Source organism: Rutilus rutilus, assembly GCF_951802725.1.
Source record: "Rutilus rutilus genome assembly, chromosome: 11".
In the NCBI taxonomy this organism is placed as follows: domain Eukaryota; kingdom Metazoa; phylum Chordata; class Actinopteri; order Cypriniformes; family Leuciscidae; genus Rutilus; species Rutilus rutilus.
The window spans coordinates 5,806,921-5,826,371 of NC_140216.1; the positions used below are offsets into that span (position 1 = coordinate 5,806,921).

A 19,451-nucleotide genomic window follows, 5' to 3' on the forward strand; every position below is an offset into this window, starting at 1 on the left:
ATTCAAAAGCCCCGGGTTTCTTTAAGCAGCTGACTGAGAATCAGAAAATAAAGATAATTGAGTCTTATATAAAGCAGGGGAAGCTTATGAAAAGATATGGAAATGATCACTGTTTGCACATTGCAATGCCACTGAGAAATATAAGTTAAGTAAAAATTCAAGTCAAGATTTGAAGACCAAGAAAAAAAGAAAGAAGAAAAAACTCAAATAAAACTAGACTGGTCTGGGATTAAAAACCCAAATGGCTGCAAAAGACTTGCAGGAAGATTCAGCTGGCATGGGAGTTTGTTCAAACACAAAAACATGAAACACACAGGTTTGTCAGAAGGAAACCTAACCTGCAATCTCATCACAAAACATGTAATGCACATATTGCGCTGAACTCAGAAAATGGTGTATTATGGTATAGAACTATTCAACAACACAGTTACATACGCAGTGGCAAAGCACAAACCAACAAACAAACAAAAAAGATTGATTGATTGATTGAAGCAGTTTATGGTTACACTTTAGTAAACATTTTGGAAGTAATGTAATTCCACTCCCCAAAGGTGCTGCTACAGTGTTGTGGTCAGAACATATAAAGTAAAAATGTAACATCACTTTTGGCTACAATCACCAAAAGTTTGGAGTAAAAGCAGCAGCATTTGAACAAACAAATTTGTTTTTTTTTTATATAAATAAATAATAATTATATATATATATATATATATATATATATATATATCAGGTTTTTCAAGAAAAAAAAAAAAAAAGGTTTTGCAATGGCCTTCACATTCAACAGACTATTTACCTGGAAGGTCTCAAACATGCAGCACATCCAAGACAACCTATTCATTTTACTGGAAACATTCTGTAAGGCATAGTTTTGGGGAAATAAAAATAAAATAGACTTGTATCTGCCTATAAGAAACTATTTTAATTTGCAATGCACTTACAGTTTATCTACTTGAATTAGGTAATACCAAAATCTCCAAAACTGTTGTACAAGCTTAATAAATTATGACTACAATGGTATCATTCAATTAGCTTGGCTTAAATAAAGGCTGCTAAAACATTGTAAGAAAATCATCTTTTATCGCAAGTCAACAATTAGTTGCACAACAAGAAGAGAAAAAAAAATCTTCTTATATGACTGGATCTTTCCCTGTTTCCTACAGTAGCCATGTTGATTTCATTGCAATTTCCTCCATGTTTTCCTGCATTTAATCTGTCTCTTACTCTGTGCCTGATAACACTTTTGTAACGAGTTAAATTAAGCAAATAAACAGCAACTGTGTATTCAAATTTGATGTCACCCAGCCAGATCATAAAATATTCAGTACAAAATGAAATCGTGCGATTTTGCTTAAGAAATACTGGTTATTACAGACCAATTTGTGCTGACGGATGCACAGACTTAACTTACTTCACGGACATAAAAGGCTATATCATTCCACGCCAGAGTGCTGAGTTTTGTAACTTGCAAAGTGCTGCTTCAATATTTTTAATGCTTCAACACATTTAATCATATGCTTGGTGTCTCTTTGATAGCCTACCACAGTTTGTCAAACATTCCATGCATATCTTTAATAAACTATTGTACCCCTGAAACATTTAGACTATGAAGAAGAAACTGAGAGGCCTGGAATTTGTTTGGTGTTCATTTTGGTGTCAAGTTGTCTACTCACGTCAGGCTCCTTTTGACGACAACGGTTGCAACAGCAGGCTGAGAGGAAGCCAAAGCCCAATGCAGAAAAACATGAAATCATAATCCGAGCTGCGAAATCGAATCGCCAAATCAGAATTCGGAGTGAACTTCCACAGCGTTCTATTTGGAGAACGCGCCGGCTGACGTAGGTATCCAGCGCGCGCGTCCTACTCCCTTGAGAAAGAAGAGCGTGCACGCGCCTCTATCGTCCTCGCTGCTACAGTGAATGCGGGCATCCAGAGACGCCTGACTGAGTGCGGTGGTTCTTTTCCGAGAACTCGGATGCCAGTGCATAGAGAGCGTTCTGCCGAATCCGACAGGGAGAAGGCAAATCTCTATTCACACGGACGCTCAGGTGTAAGTGATGCTACTGCAAGTTGAAGTCCTGGAAGTAAAACCGCAGCAGATTGGGAATAAACGGATAGATCTGCGTTTTCCGTTGCAGAGCGCACTCAGTTCGTTTGGAATACAGAGACGCAGCGTGGAATTACTGGAACCCTCAGTTTGTGAACTAAAGTCAATTCGTTTTCTACCGCATTTTATTTTTTAGCCCATTTTTTCTTATTCCCCTTCTTTCTTTTCTCTTTTTCTTTTGCTGTTATGTTTGATTAGGTTTATTATCCCCCTTTTATTCTAATGTTATTTAATATCTGCCCTTTCAGTTTTTTTTTATTCTCTCATCCTCTGAAAATAGCTTGGGTTCTTTTTCGCGAGGGTAGATTGTGGTGAACGATACTCAATCTCAAACTGAGTCGTGTCATGGATGGCAAACTGCATTTGCATCTACGGAACAAATCGGGAAATATAGAATAACTACTGACAGAGACAAGGTATGTTACTGCTTTTATTTCTTTTAATGTCTTACAAATATCTGCTAATGCGTTGCTTCGCATACTGTGCATTAGGATGGTTTAAAACACCAGCGTATTGTCATAGACCGACCACTTTATGAATACATTTACTTCATGATCCTTTAAGTTGGAATATGTGAAAGTGCCGTCTGTGAATTTGAACCAAGTCTCCTATTTTCTCTTCGGAATCATGTGCACTGTGTATTATTATTATTATTATTATCTGCATCAATAGAATATAAATGCATTCAGAATCAATGTCTCTGTTGCCTTTCCCATGCCTCGACCATCAACTTAATGTATGAGAGAATATGCCTATATTTTTATACAGCCTACCAGCCAGACCACGTTTATGGTGAGCTTGCCTTGAGTGACACTGATCAATCACCAAGTCTCATTGGAAATTGGGAAAACTATAAGAAAAAACATGATTTGGAGGGTTGCGTCTGTACGTTTTCCACTACAATTGATTTCCCGTTGGATATTTCGTCATATTGTGTCCATATCGACGTCTAAAGACAGTCTCTACTGTCACCGCGCGACTGTAATGTTATTTGAAGGTGATACTACTGTGATTTGGCGCCCGCTGTAGTTGCCTTTAACGCCGCAACTTAAAATAGAATTCAGTTTGCATCAATAACCGACAAACTGATAATCGTTTAGTCATAAGCCAATGCAGCTGTCTTTTGATTAACATTCCCGTCCAGGCTTTATGCTAATGAATCAAAGGTTTGTCGAACAGGTCTGCGGCCGTGAGGAAGAGCAGTCGCCCATCTGTTGAACGCGTCTTCTTCACAACTGCTCTCTCAGCGCCGTTTCTTCTGCAGCCACTACGATAATATATTCTGCGCTAATACTCCAAGATGATGATCTAAGTTAGCATTTTTCTTCAATATACTACCACTTTAAGTAGATTTTACTAGAGTAGATTGAATCAACGTCCACTATTCTTCTGAGTGTCATGGAATGAAGCGCACACGGATGGCACGTGCATTAACCCTTTAATAGACAGGCACGTGAAACTACCTTGCTAAGTTGCTAATAAATAATTATTTTTAATTTCATTAACAAAAATATTGATGTAGAGTTATGTCAAATATCCCTGCTGAATTTTTTTTTTTTTTTTTTTTTTTTTAAATGACCAGGCTGGTCTTAGCTGGTCAAGCTGGGAAACCAGCTAAAACCAGCTGAACACCATCCTAGGAGACCAGCTTCTTCTAGCTAAAAACAGCTAAGACCATCCAACCAGCTTAAGCTGGTTTTAGCATTTTTTATTTAACACCATGACACAGGCCCTGCCCACCCACAAGTTTTGACTTTGAGGACAAGTGTTTTCATTTATCCACCATAATTTTCAAATCAGAAATAGCTATTTCTGTGAATGTGCTAGCCTTTCAATTCTTTTGCTGCTATATGTAAATAGTGATAACTATAACAAAATGCAGTAAGCGCTAAAATTGTTTGCGCGGCAAACAAATGTGTTTGTGATTATGATAGAAAAAATATATATATATAACATAATAATAATAATATATAAAATACCAGTTTGCAGAGTCAAGCAGCATAGCGGACTGTTTTTGTACAGCTAAAATATCCGAAAGCGACTAACAACAGGAAAAATGGCAATTTAAAATCTTTCAAATCAATTTCAAAATCAATTTCAAAATGGCAAACTTAACTTAATCAACACATAAAAAAAATAAAATAATTACATTAAAAATCAGGTGGATAAGGAAATAGTATGGCATGTTATTTTGGGTAATATTGTCAGTTCAACATTCATTAGTTTTCTGTCATTTAAACCGTGTAATTTTGGTACACTACAACAAGTCTGAATTCAGAGTAGCATACTAGTAATAATATACTCTTACTATTTATGTCAAATCTTGATATCTCAATAATCAACATTCGAGTGTGTGATGCATTGTGTCAGTTGTGATTGTGTGTGAATGCATTAATGCTACCTCTATGCCACATTAAAAATCAGTATAAGCACATGGATTCACACAGCATGATGTGACTACAATGCAGAGAAAAATCGTTCTAGATGGGGAAGTTTAACTATAATTGGCTCATAACGCCGTGAGGGGGCCCCCTGCGCTGTGGGGGTGTCCTGTACGCCTGTGGTAAAAGATGGGAACATTAACCTCAAGGTCAGTGACCTTCTCACGGCATGTTGCCATGTGACTTTTATATTATGGTGGTGAGTTGACACCATTGCTTTTTTAAGTTGCTTGACCTGAATATTTGCAGGAACTTCCCTTTAAATATTTTTACTCAGAATTTAGGCCCACTCACTCTCTTACTGTTCCCCCTCAAGCCTCTCAAATGTCTCCTAGGATGCAGACACCATTTAAGGGTTAAGCTTGCCTAATTAATGAGAAATAAAACCGGTCTACAGGCTGCTAGGGATAATACCTTTAGCGTGATGTGTGAGAGAGGCATTTATGCTAAGTTGATGAGTTTGTCTATTTATGCCTGGCATGCAAGCCAGTTGGATTCAACCTGTACTAAACCTGTAGCCGTGTGATAACAGGGATTGAATTTGGTCTCTCATACGCTGCTATGTGAAAATGAACAACATGCACATGTGCAGTTTCCTCTAATGCAACCAGGGAGACTCTGCAAACTTCCAAGCTGCATTATGACTTCAAAGTTTTAAAATAAGTTATATCAAAATGATCCATCTTTACTGAAAAGCTAAAAAACAAGATCTATGTAAATTGGCATCATGTTATCACTTTGGTGAAAATGCACAGCTGAGCTCTCACTAATATATATATATTTTTTTAAACATAGAGATCTGTGTTTACATATGTTCACACTCCTGCAAGTTTCGTTTAGGAATCGGCCAGGATCATCAAGCCTAACAACTGGCTAGCCGATTAGTGAGGTCAACTTTTTAATCATTTTAGCAGTGGTGTATTTTAAAGGAAAATGCAAAAGTCAGATTTTATCTCAGTTACATAACTTCTCAGAGAATGTATTAGCATGCTAGTGTGCTGTGCTGTAGCATGCTAACATTTAGCATGTTAAAACCCTCTCTGAAAACAAATGCTATGCAAAATCCATAGGTTTGTATTTGAGGTGTTATGGAGAAATTAAAGGACAGCATATTCAGTATAGTCTGTTGCCCCCAGTGTCAGAATATTGCATATGAATGCAGTAAAAACAAAAAAAAAGACAGTTTTTAGTTTGATGCCGTGAATTCGATGTTGTGCACCAACAATATTTCTTATCTAGCCTAACAGTTATGACCTTTTGAATGCTGAGCAACGGAAATCCCATGAGTCAATTATGAAAACTTTTAGTTTTGCAAATCGCTGGTTTAATTCCACAGCTGCCCACTCCTGCAGAGTGATACACACTGTTCCTTACAGTGAATTTAATCCTGCTTACTTTAGGTCTCATTAATGAAATCCTGCATTTTATTTATTTATTTGCCATAGAGCATAATCAAATTCATTTGTCAAATATACATAAAAGCTGTTTATTGTTTTCAGTATATTCAATATCAAAAAGACCAGCTGCATATATTATTTATTTTAGTCTGCCTTTAAGAGTAAGGATGCACAATGTCAGTGCGATATTGTTCAGTGGATGAAATATTGAGTTTATTTAGACATATTAAGAGAAAGTTTTCTTTTTAATCAGTATTGGTTGATAGTAGATATTTAATTATGCATGCTCATTTCCTCTATTTGTGCATTAGGATTGCCTTTGCCATCATATATCCCTCACTTAAAGTTTAAAATAATACTTGTAAATCTAAGTATCTTAAAATGAATATCCATTTTACATCTTGTACATATATTGTAAAAAGCAAGCTGTTGTTGTGATGCCTTTATTAATTTCGTACATTTAATGTAAACCAGACATTTATTGGATATTGGCCATAACGAAAATATTAATTACATCCCAACTTAAAAGGGCTATGTGTAGAATTCAGAAATCCTTAGTGACACTGGTGGTCATTAAGTGAACTGCAGCCAGCAACTTATTGCTCGTGCTCACACTTCAATTCAAGCAATGTGTAGGGTAAATATGTGCTGCGCGCTTTCCTCTTAATAACAAAGTAAACACAACGAAAATGACAGCATGGAGAAAGCGGCAGTTAAGAAAGATCATAGTGGTATGGATATGTTTGCACCGGCATCATGTCGTCAGATGAGGCAATTCAAATTACACTGTTATGATAGTTTGATTATAAAGTATGCTTGAGACTGTAGACTATAGATCTGGCTGTGAGACAATAGTTTGAATTAATCCCTTTTCTTTGCATGAGACATTGACATTACAGTACATAATAGCTCTTGCGGCATTATCCTGAACATTGAATAAGCATTCATTTCATGCATCATTGAATGGAAGAGAGGTTCTCAGAAGAGTTGAGCCTAACCGTCACATCCTTTGGATTTTCCTGGCGAATCTGGCCCAAGTCCTCCAAATAAAAATCAGTCTACAGGTTTTCATAGACTTCACAGACAACATAGGAAGTCGGGGAAGGCCTCGTTTTTTTAAAGTTTTGTTAGAAGCACTTCACACATTGGCAATACAAAAAGTGATTAATACATGAAAATGCATTTCTGCATTTCATTTTCAAATTAAATCCAAAAGTCTCACATCAAATAGGGGACTTTGAATGTTGTCTTGGACATTGGAAGGCCTTGAGAACCACTGCTCTAATGTAGGCTATCTCTTGACTCTGAACATCAAGAGGGATATCGCTGGCTCTGCGTGAACCGCTCAATCCTGTTAGAGAGACTGATGCCCCTCATCGTCTCCTGCATGTGATGGGATGTAGAGAACTGCATATGGATCATGAGCCAGGCAACAGCTTGGTCTTGCCTGGTTGAGTGGTCCCTGGCCGCTGCATTGTTTCAGAAAAATACCCCTCCCACTTCCGCTGTAGACCATACGCCAGCACCGCTAGTTCGTGAGCCACCTCACTGAAAATATGATATATCAGGTTTAGGCAGTGAGATAAAGCGTGATGTTTTAATTCTTGCAAACACTGTCAGCTCGCATTCACTGGCTGGGAAAGCCCTGGTGAGCAATACTGCCTGACAAATGCGCTTTAGCCTCTTGTCTGTGCTTCAGCAGGCTTTCCTGTCTGTCGTCCTCCAGCAGAGCTTTCTTATCTGTTATCAGCTCTCGGTCTCAGAAACGTGATCATTCAGGAAAGCCAAATCTAGCTCGGCTTCTATTGTTCATGTCGTGGTGTAAAGCTGGAAGTCTGCGTTTCGAGGCACAGATGCTGCGATCAACAGGGTGCCTCTGGCTTCTACCCATTTTCATGTGTCAATATTTGTAGTGGGCAATTTTGTGTGCAGGGCCCTCTAAAGCTGAATGGATTTGTTGAAAATGACTCTACGTTAATGTTACCACATTAATTGCTGTTTAGAATAGAAATATCAGACACATATCAGGCAAAAATAATTATTCAAGGAGATAGTTTATCCAAAAATGAAAATGTATATCATTCATTTACTAACCCTAATGTTATTACACATCTGTATTACCTTATTATGCCTGCTTCAACTGGTTTTGTACATACAAAGAAACTCGGTGGGACCCCATTGACTTCAGAAACTATTTTCAGAAATAACTTCCTTTTGAGTTCCAAAGAAGAATAATAAGTCATACAGGTTTGAAATGATGACTGAATCAACTATCCCTTTAAGATATAACCTAACTATGAGTGCAGTAACCTTTTGATAAGCCATTTGTAAATAAGTCTGAACACAGTCATGGACTGAAATGATGGGCTTTTTTGATGCAAGTATCTGTTGCTGTTGTCCTCTGGTCAACCATTTGGAGCTGTCATCATCTTTCTCAGTCCTCCAGGGACTCCAGGACTTGTAGCGGTGCACTCTGTGGTTTCAGCACGCTGCCCAGCAGCAATATTTGCTTTTATGTAATGTTTTTTTTCCATTATGTCCAGCTGAAAGAGAAAGTTAAAACCTCACAGATTGTATTGATTCTTTGTCTCTAAGCCTCTGTGCCTTTGTACGGGAGAACCCCTGAGACTTTGAAGCGACACAAGGTCTTGATGGCTTTTTCCCCTTGCTGTATTTTTATGGTCAAACTCAATCTCTCATTTTGACTCCGAGCTCTGAATTTCACTTCCTGACAGTTCTGGGTATCATAGGACGCTTTGTCATTGGTATTTGTCATTCGGCATGCTCTGTGATTCATTATTATTGTTATTTTTTATTATTTTTTTGTCTGTATTTCTCAAACACTTGGATGCCAATGAGTGCAGAGCAAAGTGTACAAGTATAATGTCTCTTCAGCAGTTGAGCAGCTGACTGTCAAATGTACTGAAAGTGCATTAAAAGAGAAGTATGAACAGGCAAAAGAAAAAAAAAAAATTTAAACTGTAGACCAACAACAAGAACAAGACAGCTGTTGTTCAAAACAAATCAGCGGTAATCAGATTTAAGAATTAACAAATCTGTAATTAAGACAAACAGAAAATCACTTGCCGTTAAAAAACAAGCTGTTTAAATAGTTTTCTTTTCAGATCACTGGATGATTTGACAAACTGGATTAGTATATTTTCTATATCTAATTGTATTTTGTTATACATTATTTGCTCAAGTTATATTTGTTTCACTTACTACAACTGATGCAGGAAATGAATGGCTGGGGGATATACAGTAGGAAACAAACATTTTGATTTGTAATATGAGAGCTAAAGGCAGTTATCTCATAAAGATGCACAGTTCGCTTGGGGGATGCCTATATAATAACGTCAGCGGAAACTTGTGACAATTGCCTGAAGTGTCATTATGCCAGAAATGACAGTAATTCTTCAGGCAATGCCTGTTGTGTAACTGGCATGGGTTATACATTCTAACCAACTAAACCTCTTATATCAGCATAATGTGTTAGTTGCTGTATACAGCCTTCTCTTAAAATGAGAAATAGTCACACTGTGAAATTTTAAGTTAAATTGTGAGATTTAAAGTCACATTGTGTGAGATATTCAGAAATGGGAGGTATAAAGTTGCCTAAATACACTTATTTTTGATTTGTTACTATTATTTTTAATCTGAGGTGGAAACAGGCTTTCATTGATTCTTCTAGTGTCAGTATGTTATATTTGGATTTATCTGATTTGCTCACACCTGTTGACTCAGCCTTGCTCAAGACTTATTCAATGTTTGTATTGAGCTGTTTATTTAGCTTCATAGTTCCCAGTTAGCGAGGAAACAGAACACCATTAAATCATACTCTTTCGCTTTACAGTCATTACCTGGCCCTCTCCAGGGTTTCACGGGTCCCTTTTGCTATACGCACACAGTGGATTGCAAAAAGGGATGACCTATGATTAATATGATTACTTTTCCTAAATGAATTGATATCCTGATTCTACTCTGCTCGTCTGACCGATCTCTCGGTGGCTTTGACTAGCGTCTTCCTGCTATAATATTTTGGTTAGTGTCAGCAGTTCCCAAAACGCTTATTTAACTCCAGCATTGGCATGTACAGATTAGTGGTGGTTTATTAAGATGAAGCAGAAGTGAATCCCGTGTACACGCATGAACATGCCCCTGGAGCCAATCCAATTCAGTAAATGATGCTTTGATAAACTGTTTGTCCTGTAAAGCATTTTGACAGCAACCACTCTCAGTAATTAAACGTACACAGAACGCTGTGTAGCTTAAGCCACTGGCAGCAGACACATTGTTTGTACACAGAGTTCCCAACAGAAGTCTGATGTGGTCTGTGTAAAAAGTTTGAGGCAATATCATCATCATGCTGTTAAATTTCATAGGTCTTGTGCTAAGTGATTAGCATTTAGCTTGCAACAAGCTAGAAGGCCCTGTTACAATTATGCTAATGTGGTTGCAGACTAGCAACATGGTCTAGAGTAGCTTCAACAACGCTGCACACTGTGCACAGGTCTCATCTTTCTTTCCCCTGTATATGTCTTATTATTCACCATGGATTCCAAAAGGAATTCCTTTGAGATTTTAAGCATTTTTAAACTGATTCACTTTTCAACACTGTAAGGTCAAAATAACTTGAAGTGACTTTTGTTGTTTTTTGTTCTACAAACATACTTCAAACATAAGGGTTGCTAACAAGTTACTGTGTAAGGACAATAATAGTTGTCTGATTTGTCAAGCATGTAAATCTACTTTCTTCTTGTAGCTGTAGCCCTTTTTTAAAAAGCGTTTTATAAAAAAAAAAAAAAAAGGCAGTGTCAAAGTTCACATTTGTGGTATGACTGTATAAGTGCAAAATGACTTGAAAGTCTATTCAAGTCCACTGACCGTTTACTCAAATTGAAAATCGTTTTAATTGAAAATGATTGACTGATTTCATTGCATGAGTCAGTCGAGATGAACATTGAGCCATCGTCTTGATTTTCCAACTTTGGAAGTTCTTTGGAGGTTCTTTAAATGGTTGATCTTTAATTTTTGCACATTCATTTTATATTTGTCATTTGTTTATATAGTTCAATTAAGGCAACATTGCCAACAGGTGAACTTCATCAAGTGTCTCTCAGCAGGCACAGTGTTATCATCTCCCACACTTCTGGCTTCTGCTCAAAGCTTCGTATCCCAGATCTTAGTATGATGTCACCACTGTAGTCAGCCATTCTCTGCTTCATTCTCAACCATATCAATGTCCCTTTTTGTTCCTGCCTCCCTTGATTTCCTCCACTGCGGCTGTAATGATGATCAGATCATCAAGCTGGGAACATGCGACCGATACATCAGGGTGAGAAGAAGTGCTTTAGCTTTGAAGAGGTGCAATCAGCAGATCTATTCCTGTGGCACGGTCACTTAGTGCTCGCTGCTGCTGTGGCCAGATGTGGGTTTGACTGCATAGATCTCACATGCTAGACAAAGGTATTAGACTGACTAGATCCAGGAGTGGAGTCTTAAATCTAAACCCACTGTTCTACTGTACTAAAAACTATCTCTTTTCATGTTAATGTCTTTTAATTAGGCCTGTCACAATTATGAAATTTGGCTGACGATTAATTGTCTTAAAAATAATTGCGGTTATGCCGATTAATTGTCAGTTTTAGGGCTTTGACGATTAATTGTCTGTGTTAGGGCTTTGTGCTTCATTCATTAAATAATTGTGATGAATTTAATCCTTTGTAAGTTATCATTTTGCAGTGTAAGATTACAGTTAACACCTTTAAATATTAAATAAATATATTCAATAGCTACACTGTAAAAACGAACTTTTTGGTATAGTAATATATATTAAATTAACCATCATAATTTTTACTTTATAAAATTAAAATTCAATGAGAACTAGAATTTTCTAAGTAAAATTTGAAATATCTACACATTTAATTCAAGTAATAAATTAACTGGTTGGAAAGAGTAAATCTTATTATATATTTGCTTGTAATATTTAAACATTTTATAGTCACTTCACATAAACATAGTAATTTTAAGTAAATTTTAATCAAAAAAGTATAGCGCGTTTGAATCCGCACATGCGTGTTTGGACAAGACAGTCTAACTGCCACTTTGGGTCAGACGGATTGACGAGCTGCTGCGTGGCTGCTTTTTGTCGTGTTTGAGGTAAGTTTGTCTTTCTGTTTTACATTTAATAAAAGATGGGTCTGTGAGGATTTTGATTGATGATTCTTGTTTACTTGACTCAATATACATTATCGTATAACTGCCCGCGGTCTTATAACATGGATCTTATAACATGGCCTCGTATTAGTGTAACGGGTCTGGGTTATCCATATTACATTAACGTTATAACCCCGCCTTTACATTTCACTTCCTACATTAGTTAACGGATATTTAATCGGAAAAGTTTTCAATAGTTTTATAGATTCACAAAGCACTGTTTTTCGTGTAAAAAAATCAAACTGATTGGATACCGTTGTAACTGCTAACGTTAGCTTGCTAACATTAGGCCTTAAAATTAACATTAACCGCTTTTCTGCTGTAACGTTAAGTAACGTTAACGTTATACTGTTGACTATGGAAAAGTTTGAATTTTCTTAATGAATATTGCCCAGGAAGGTCTACACATAAAGCTACAATTTTTCAATTGCACTAAATCGTGCATAAATGAGGTCTCAAAATAAGGTCTGTGTTTCTAAAAGCATCGTGCGCTAAGTTAATCGTAGAGATAATACTTTTTTTAGTAAGTGTATGTGTTCATTCTGTTGTGATAATGAAGTCACTTTCTATTTTTGTTTCTCAAAAGATTTATATTTTTTCTTCTAAACTGTATGCAGGAGGACAGCTGCAGTGACATCACTCAGCACATCATTCAAATACTGGTCGTCCATCCATGGTGCTGATGGAGAAGATCCAATTGATGCATCCATCCTTCTTAAAGGAGAACTCCGGTCAATTTTAATATTTTTTTGTAAATTTGAAGTGCTGTCAGTACAGATAACAACGACAAAAATTGGTGTTGCCTACACGTGTTATCCTTTTTTTTTTTTTTGCTGCCCTGTTTGCACCCTGTTGACTTAAAGGGATACTTCACCTCTGGGAAGATGATTGTGTATTTAAAATAGGTCATTTATGTAGAAGAAATGTGAAGAAATTTTTTAATTTGGAGCTTTCTAGACTGAGAAAAGCCAGAAAATGTATTTTTGGCTTATGTGGATGAAAGACAACAACTCCCAGAATGCACTTGCTTCGCTGCCCTAGGAGGCCACGCCTACCAGTAAGACAGCGCAGTTGAAAACAAGGTTAGGCTACTAGTGAGTCTCCGTGAGGAGTCTGCCTGGGATTTCGGGATCGCCCAAAATGTCCGGGATTCGGCTTTTGCGTTCTACAGTCACCATTCATTATGTTTACTGTGGTGAGCAGGACGAGGCTGAGGGCCGCGGGAGAACAGCGCGAGGCCGGTGGCGTCATTACCGAGACGCGCCGGTCTCGCAACGGAGGTGCGGGAATTTTCTTAGCAATGTGAGTGAGACAATAGCAATTTTCTGTGAGTGAGATCCCACCCTGTATGGGCGGGCTGAAAACATGCGGAACAACACCATCTACTGGCTGTAGTCTTTAGCCTCTGGCCAGAAAATCCTCCGATGACGCAAAATGACGATTTTTGCGTCATCGGAGGATTTTTTCCAGACAAAAAATACATAAATCTCTCCTCTCAGGGGGATATGAGGGTGGAAAGCATGGTAATTCGAAAATACTACAGGTTTTCTACTAATGCAAAGCTTAATGCTAAATCCTAAAGTAACCCTTTAAATGGGGCACGTTTTAAACCTGCTTTTAGCCTCTTAACATACTTGATGTGTCATTACAAGTGCACAGCTAATGTGAGTGATTCCTTCAGAGTGAACACGGGTGAATCTGACTGCAGTAGATCATAGGTAACTCAGCAACAGTGGAGAACTCGACAATCGTCTACTGTGGACTTCGAACCGAAAACAGGAAGTAAATACAGGTATGTGCACTGGCTGAATTAACATCACTTTTATCCATATCTTTCACATCTACTGCAGTCAGATTCACCCGTGTTCACTCTGAAGGAATCACTCACATGGCTGTGCACTTGTAATGACACATCAAGGATGTTACGAGGCTAAAAGCAGGTTTAGTACTTGCCCCATTGAAGTCAACAGGGTGCAAATTTTTTAAAAGAGGATAACACGGTGTAGGCAACACCGATTTTTGTCGTTGTTCTCTGTACTGACAGCACTCCAAATTTACCAAAAAATGACCGGAGTTCTCCTTTAATCTTTACCCAAAAGTTCAAAGATTAAGGATGAAGTTGTATTAAATGCTATGGTATGATGTAACTGTTTAAACATTCAGCTGTTCATGTTTTAATACATTAAAGTTGTAATGGTATTCTTTAAAAGTTCACTATTTCAGAGTGCTGTTTTGAATGTTGAATGTTTTGCATATATATATATTTTTTAATACATTTGTTATGTTTAAAACAAGGGTTACAGTATAATTCTGAAGTTTTACTGAATTCACCTGTGTCAAGAGATGACTGTGAATGTTCATTTTTGTATGAAGAACATTTTTTGATGACTGAAAAATAAACTGTTTAATTGTATTTTAATTGTGTGATTCGTGAAAAATATAGAGAAAATGTTAATTTATTTATGTTCATGATTATAAAAAAGAAATTAGCAATGTTTACATAATTATAGGGAGTATTATAATTTCATAAAACTAAGTAAATGAAAACAAAAAAACTTAAATAAAATCTACTTATTTACTTCATTAAATGGTAAGATTTACTTAATAATTTCATAAAAGCAAGCTTCCTAATTATAAAACAATAAATAAACTTTACTTAATTACTTTAAATAAATATAACTTCTAAATGAAATGTAAATAGGTAATTTTTACTTAATTTCTTCATGAGCGTTACATTCAATACTAAGTAAATTTTACTTGATAATGACACGTAAGTTGTACTTGATATTATAGCAGTAAAATTTACTTAAAATATACTTGTGCAAATTGTTACGAGGATTTTATTAAGTAAATCTTACAAGTAGTTTTTTTCAGTGTATGACAATTTGTTTATTAAACTTAGTGAGTGTATAAATCAGCAGCAAAAAGTAATTTTTGAAAACATCTGCACAGTTATTTAATAAAATCTAAACATGTTAATAAAAACAAATGTGCACAAACCATGATAATATGATACGCTTCAAAACAGAGCGGAACAAAGCGCGTATGCGCATCGCGGGTGCAGAATGATGTGCTTAATGCAACATGGAGTCACAGTGTGCAGCGCTGCACAAGTGCGCATTTAAAAGTTCACGGCACAAAGCGAAGAAATGTCGAGGGCACAAATCCTAGTGTAGGCCTATATCAGTCCAACAGTTTATTGATCATTTGTTTCTTCACAGTTTTAAACTCCAGTTCCCTATCGTCCGGTCACTACGACGTACGTCTCCGTTCCCTCCCTCAGGGAACGAGGGTTACCATATGTAAACGAGACGTTATTGTTCGTCTGATGCCAATTCATAGTCCTTGTGCTGTGTAGGCACACGGTAGCGAGCGAGTCATTTAGAAACAGCAAAAAACTCCAGCAAAATAAAGTCATTTTATGCAAATCCACAGCCCTTTATCTACAGATCAAGCATTATAACGTCAATGTCACATTGGAGAAAGTTTTACCGTGTATCCTGTCGTAACCGGACGACGCGCGCTGTTTGAATGCTGAACGGAATGATTGACAGCTGCAGACGAGTTTGTGAACTTTAATTTAACAATGTAAATATACGACTGTCCCTCACATTAAGCTATGGAATGGCTTCAGATGACTTTGAATATATTGCTGGAAAACGTAATTAGTGCTTGTACTATTTATTTTGGTCCATGACTCCCCCTTGTGCCGTAGGCCTATAAAAGAGCGCAATAATCGCGGTTGTCTGAAACAATCGCGGTTAGATCAAATAATCGCGATCAGACAGTTATTTAATTATCGTGACAGGCCTACTTTTAATTTTATTGTGTCCCCAACTTTGCAACCAAAACCACCAGATTCTAGACAGACCCCAGCACATGCCAGTCACACTATAACACTAAAGACTGAAGGCGAAACTTATTCCGCCATATTGCGAGTTGCACTTTCTGCCATTTGTAGTAATATGACTGCACCGGCTTTGTATACTTGAAGTCTTTGACATTTAAGATTGATTTAATATTTGACAGGAATGAAAATTAGGCTGTAAGGGATAGATGTACTGTCTGAAAAATCGGTATGTTGTTAAACAACAGTATAATAACTCACTGTATTTCTATGTCTCACAGCATCATTTTCATTCCTGTCATATATTAAATATAAATATGTCAAAGACTTTAAGTATACAAAGATGGTGCAGTCATATTACTACAAATGGCAGAAAGTTCGACTTGGAATATGGCGGAATAAGTCTCGCCTTCTAAATAAAAGAGCCAATCGCCAACTGGTAAAGTTACTACATTTGCCATGTTGCCTTTATCATGTGATCTACCAGCATCAGTTGCGTCGCATTGCCATTTACAAATGCTCCCCAGTGGCCTCATCGGATAGTAAAGTGTCCATTGTATGCATACTTCAGAATCTGGTATGAAGTTGGTCATCCTGATACTTTGTGCCAGCTCTTTTTTATGAGTACTGTGAATTCAGACATACTACTTTTGTTTTGTCAAATATTGTTTTTCGCCTACTATATAGTAGGGAAGTATGCAATTTCGGATGCAGCCTCAGTGTTCTGAGACGTGCACTTATGACTGCACATGCGCATTGGCTGGTCCAGCCTGGAAAATTAAAATTTTTGTCATGATTTGAACATTTACAAACAAAATTTATGAGACAATTGTTGTCAGATTTTATTAGTGATTTCAAATATGAAATTTAATCATAAGCTTGGTGAACAGCTTTGGAGAGTTGATGTTTCCCCATTCAAAAAGACTGAAATAGCTGCCCGATAGGCATTTCAAAGATGGCCACCAAGTGAAATGACTTGCCTTAAAGGGACTTTGATAATGTCTATTCTAATGTGTGCACTTTTGAGACTCGCTGTGACTTGTCGCAGATGCCGTGACAGATTTCAAATTGGTGTCAAACCAGAATTCAAATGGCATTCTAACCAGATTTTTTTTTTTTATAACTGAATTCAAATCAGATTTCAAACCAGTTTCAAATTGTAGGAGCAAACCTCCTCATTAGTGTCTGTCCACATAGAATAAATCAGTGGTTCCCAATTCCAGTCCTCGTGACCCACTGCTCTGCACATTTTGTAGGTCTCTCTTATCTGACACACTCAGTTCAGTTCATGGAGTCTCTCCTAATGAGCTGATGATCTGGTTCAGGTGTGTTAAATAAGGGAGACATACAAAATGTGCAGAGCAGTGGGTCACGAGGACTGGAATTGGGAACCTCTGGAATAAATGATCACATTGCTATGTGTATGAGCTGGAATGGGAAGATTGATTTTCAGGAAGTAGTGACTAAAATCTGTAAATATTTGAGGATTTTGCATATGTGTATCGCATATGATCTTCAGTCTTGTGTGCACTTGACATTACTGAAAATTACATTTTAGGTGTGTCCTGTGGGTAGGTCAACATCCTTGGAGATTATGAAATACCAATTCAGCAAAAGTTATTGTAGTGAAGGATTTTCAGGTTGCATCATCACTGGTAACAGCTCACTAGAGAGTACTCTGAGTAGATGGCAGGCTCCCAGGAAGCTTTATGTTAATATGTGATGTAATGAACAAACTCAGTCTCATCTCTCTCCCCTGTGGCGCACATATTAATTGCACGTCCAAAATAGTTTATTAATCTGTCTGTTTATTAATGAATCTCTGCCACAGAGATTTTGCAGCCTGAAATGCCTTGGAGACTCATGCAACATGTCATATTGCGGTCCTGGGAATGAAAATATATATGTATTTTTTAATCATGTTCAGAAAATGGCAATATGTGCATAATTAATACATGCTGTGTTTTTTACAGGACATATGAGGTATGTTAATTTAAAAGTAGGGCTAGTTTTAATCGGGTCAGGTCTTTTTATTTGTGGAATTGTACATTTATTTATCAAAAAACAAAAAACAATTGTATTGGAAACATGAGTTTAATTTAACATTGACCCTTTAAAAGCTTTGGCTTCATTAAATCGGTTATGGCCTCTGAACTGACTGTGCTTTACCTAAGGGGTTTTCTTGTGTTTCCATATTGTGACACATTTGCTCCCTAATTAGGATTTGAAAATGGTTGTTAATAATCTACCAGCACATGCACACTTGAAAAGCAGTGCTTGAAACTCAGTGGCAATGGCATCTGTCAGACTTCTCCTTTTTGCTATTATTATGCCTAGCTGATAAAGGACTTACGTAACGTACACTTTTATCCATATGTAATTAATTTCTGTAACTCGACGCCCAAGGCTGCCCACGTCATTCTGTAACTGCCTGCTGCCAACCAGTTCAACACTCATTTTCTTATGACACCAAGTTGTTGACTAGAAATTGCAGTGATAAAATAGTGGGGTTAGCAGTGCCATGGTTAGGCTTTTATAGAAAATAAATAATACACATAATACTGTGTAGGAAGGTGAAAGGGAGAAATGTGTCCAAGTGGGGATTGTGCAGAATGGAACAAGGTCACATGGTGAACAAAACAAGCAAATAGTCCTGGCAATAGTAAGCAAGTCTGTGATGGTGCTTTTACACTGCAAGGCCTAATGCAAAGATCCAACTCGCTCTCATGGCAATTTGTAACCATTATATATTGGCACATTCATATGAATTCATATCCCATTTGTACGTTTTTGTACGACCTGTTTTCGCCCCACTGCTTACTTCCGTATCCGTCCGTCCGTCCATCCATCCGACACATTAAAATGCTAAATATACCATTGTTCAGAAGTTGGGGGTGGTAATTGTGTTAGAAAAGTTTCTTCTGCTCACCTAGGCTAAATGTATTTGTTTGAAAATACAGTAAAAACAGTAATAGTGTGAAATATTATTAATATTAATATATGTTAAAATGTAATTTATTCCTGTGATTGCAAAGCTGAATTTTCAGCATCATTTCTCAGGTCTTCATTGTCATAATCCTTTAGAAATAATTTGAATATGTTGATTCAGTGCTCAATAAACATTTTTGTTTGAAATACATTAAACACATTTATTTGAAATACCTTGATGAATAATTGTATTAATTTATTTCTAAAAAAAGTTTTGAAAGGTAGTATATTAATAATTTATGATGAGGCCATGTGACAATAAGCATGCTGTTTTAATGTTTATCATGGAATAATGGCTATAATGCCCACTATTTCCCTTCCCAGTCAGCAAATACTATGCAGTATTCACTAAGTAAGCTAGTATTTCATTTTGAACATGATCTGATAAACAAGAGATAGTGTGTTTATATATAAGGCAAGAGAAAAATAAATCCAGATATCAATTTGCGTGGGTTTTG

The 19,451-nt window shown here is 36.9% G+C and overlaps 1 protein-coding gene across 6 annotated transcripts in view; it reads left to right on the plus strand.

The window, feature by feature from the left end:
- Positions 1-1,922: 1,922 nt before the first annotated feature.
- The window catches only part of adgrb2 (adhesion G protein-coupled receptor B2), a 312,431-nt gene continuing 294,902 nt past the window's right edge, over positions 1,923-19,451 (plus strand). For all 6 annotated transcript variants that reach the window (XM_084424669.1, XM_084424670.1, XM_084424672.1 and 3 more), the window contains exon 1: positions 1,923-2,520. The gene's annotated coding sequence lies outside the window, so the exon portion shown is untranslated. The remainder of the gene's footprint in view (positions 2,521-19,451) is intronic.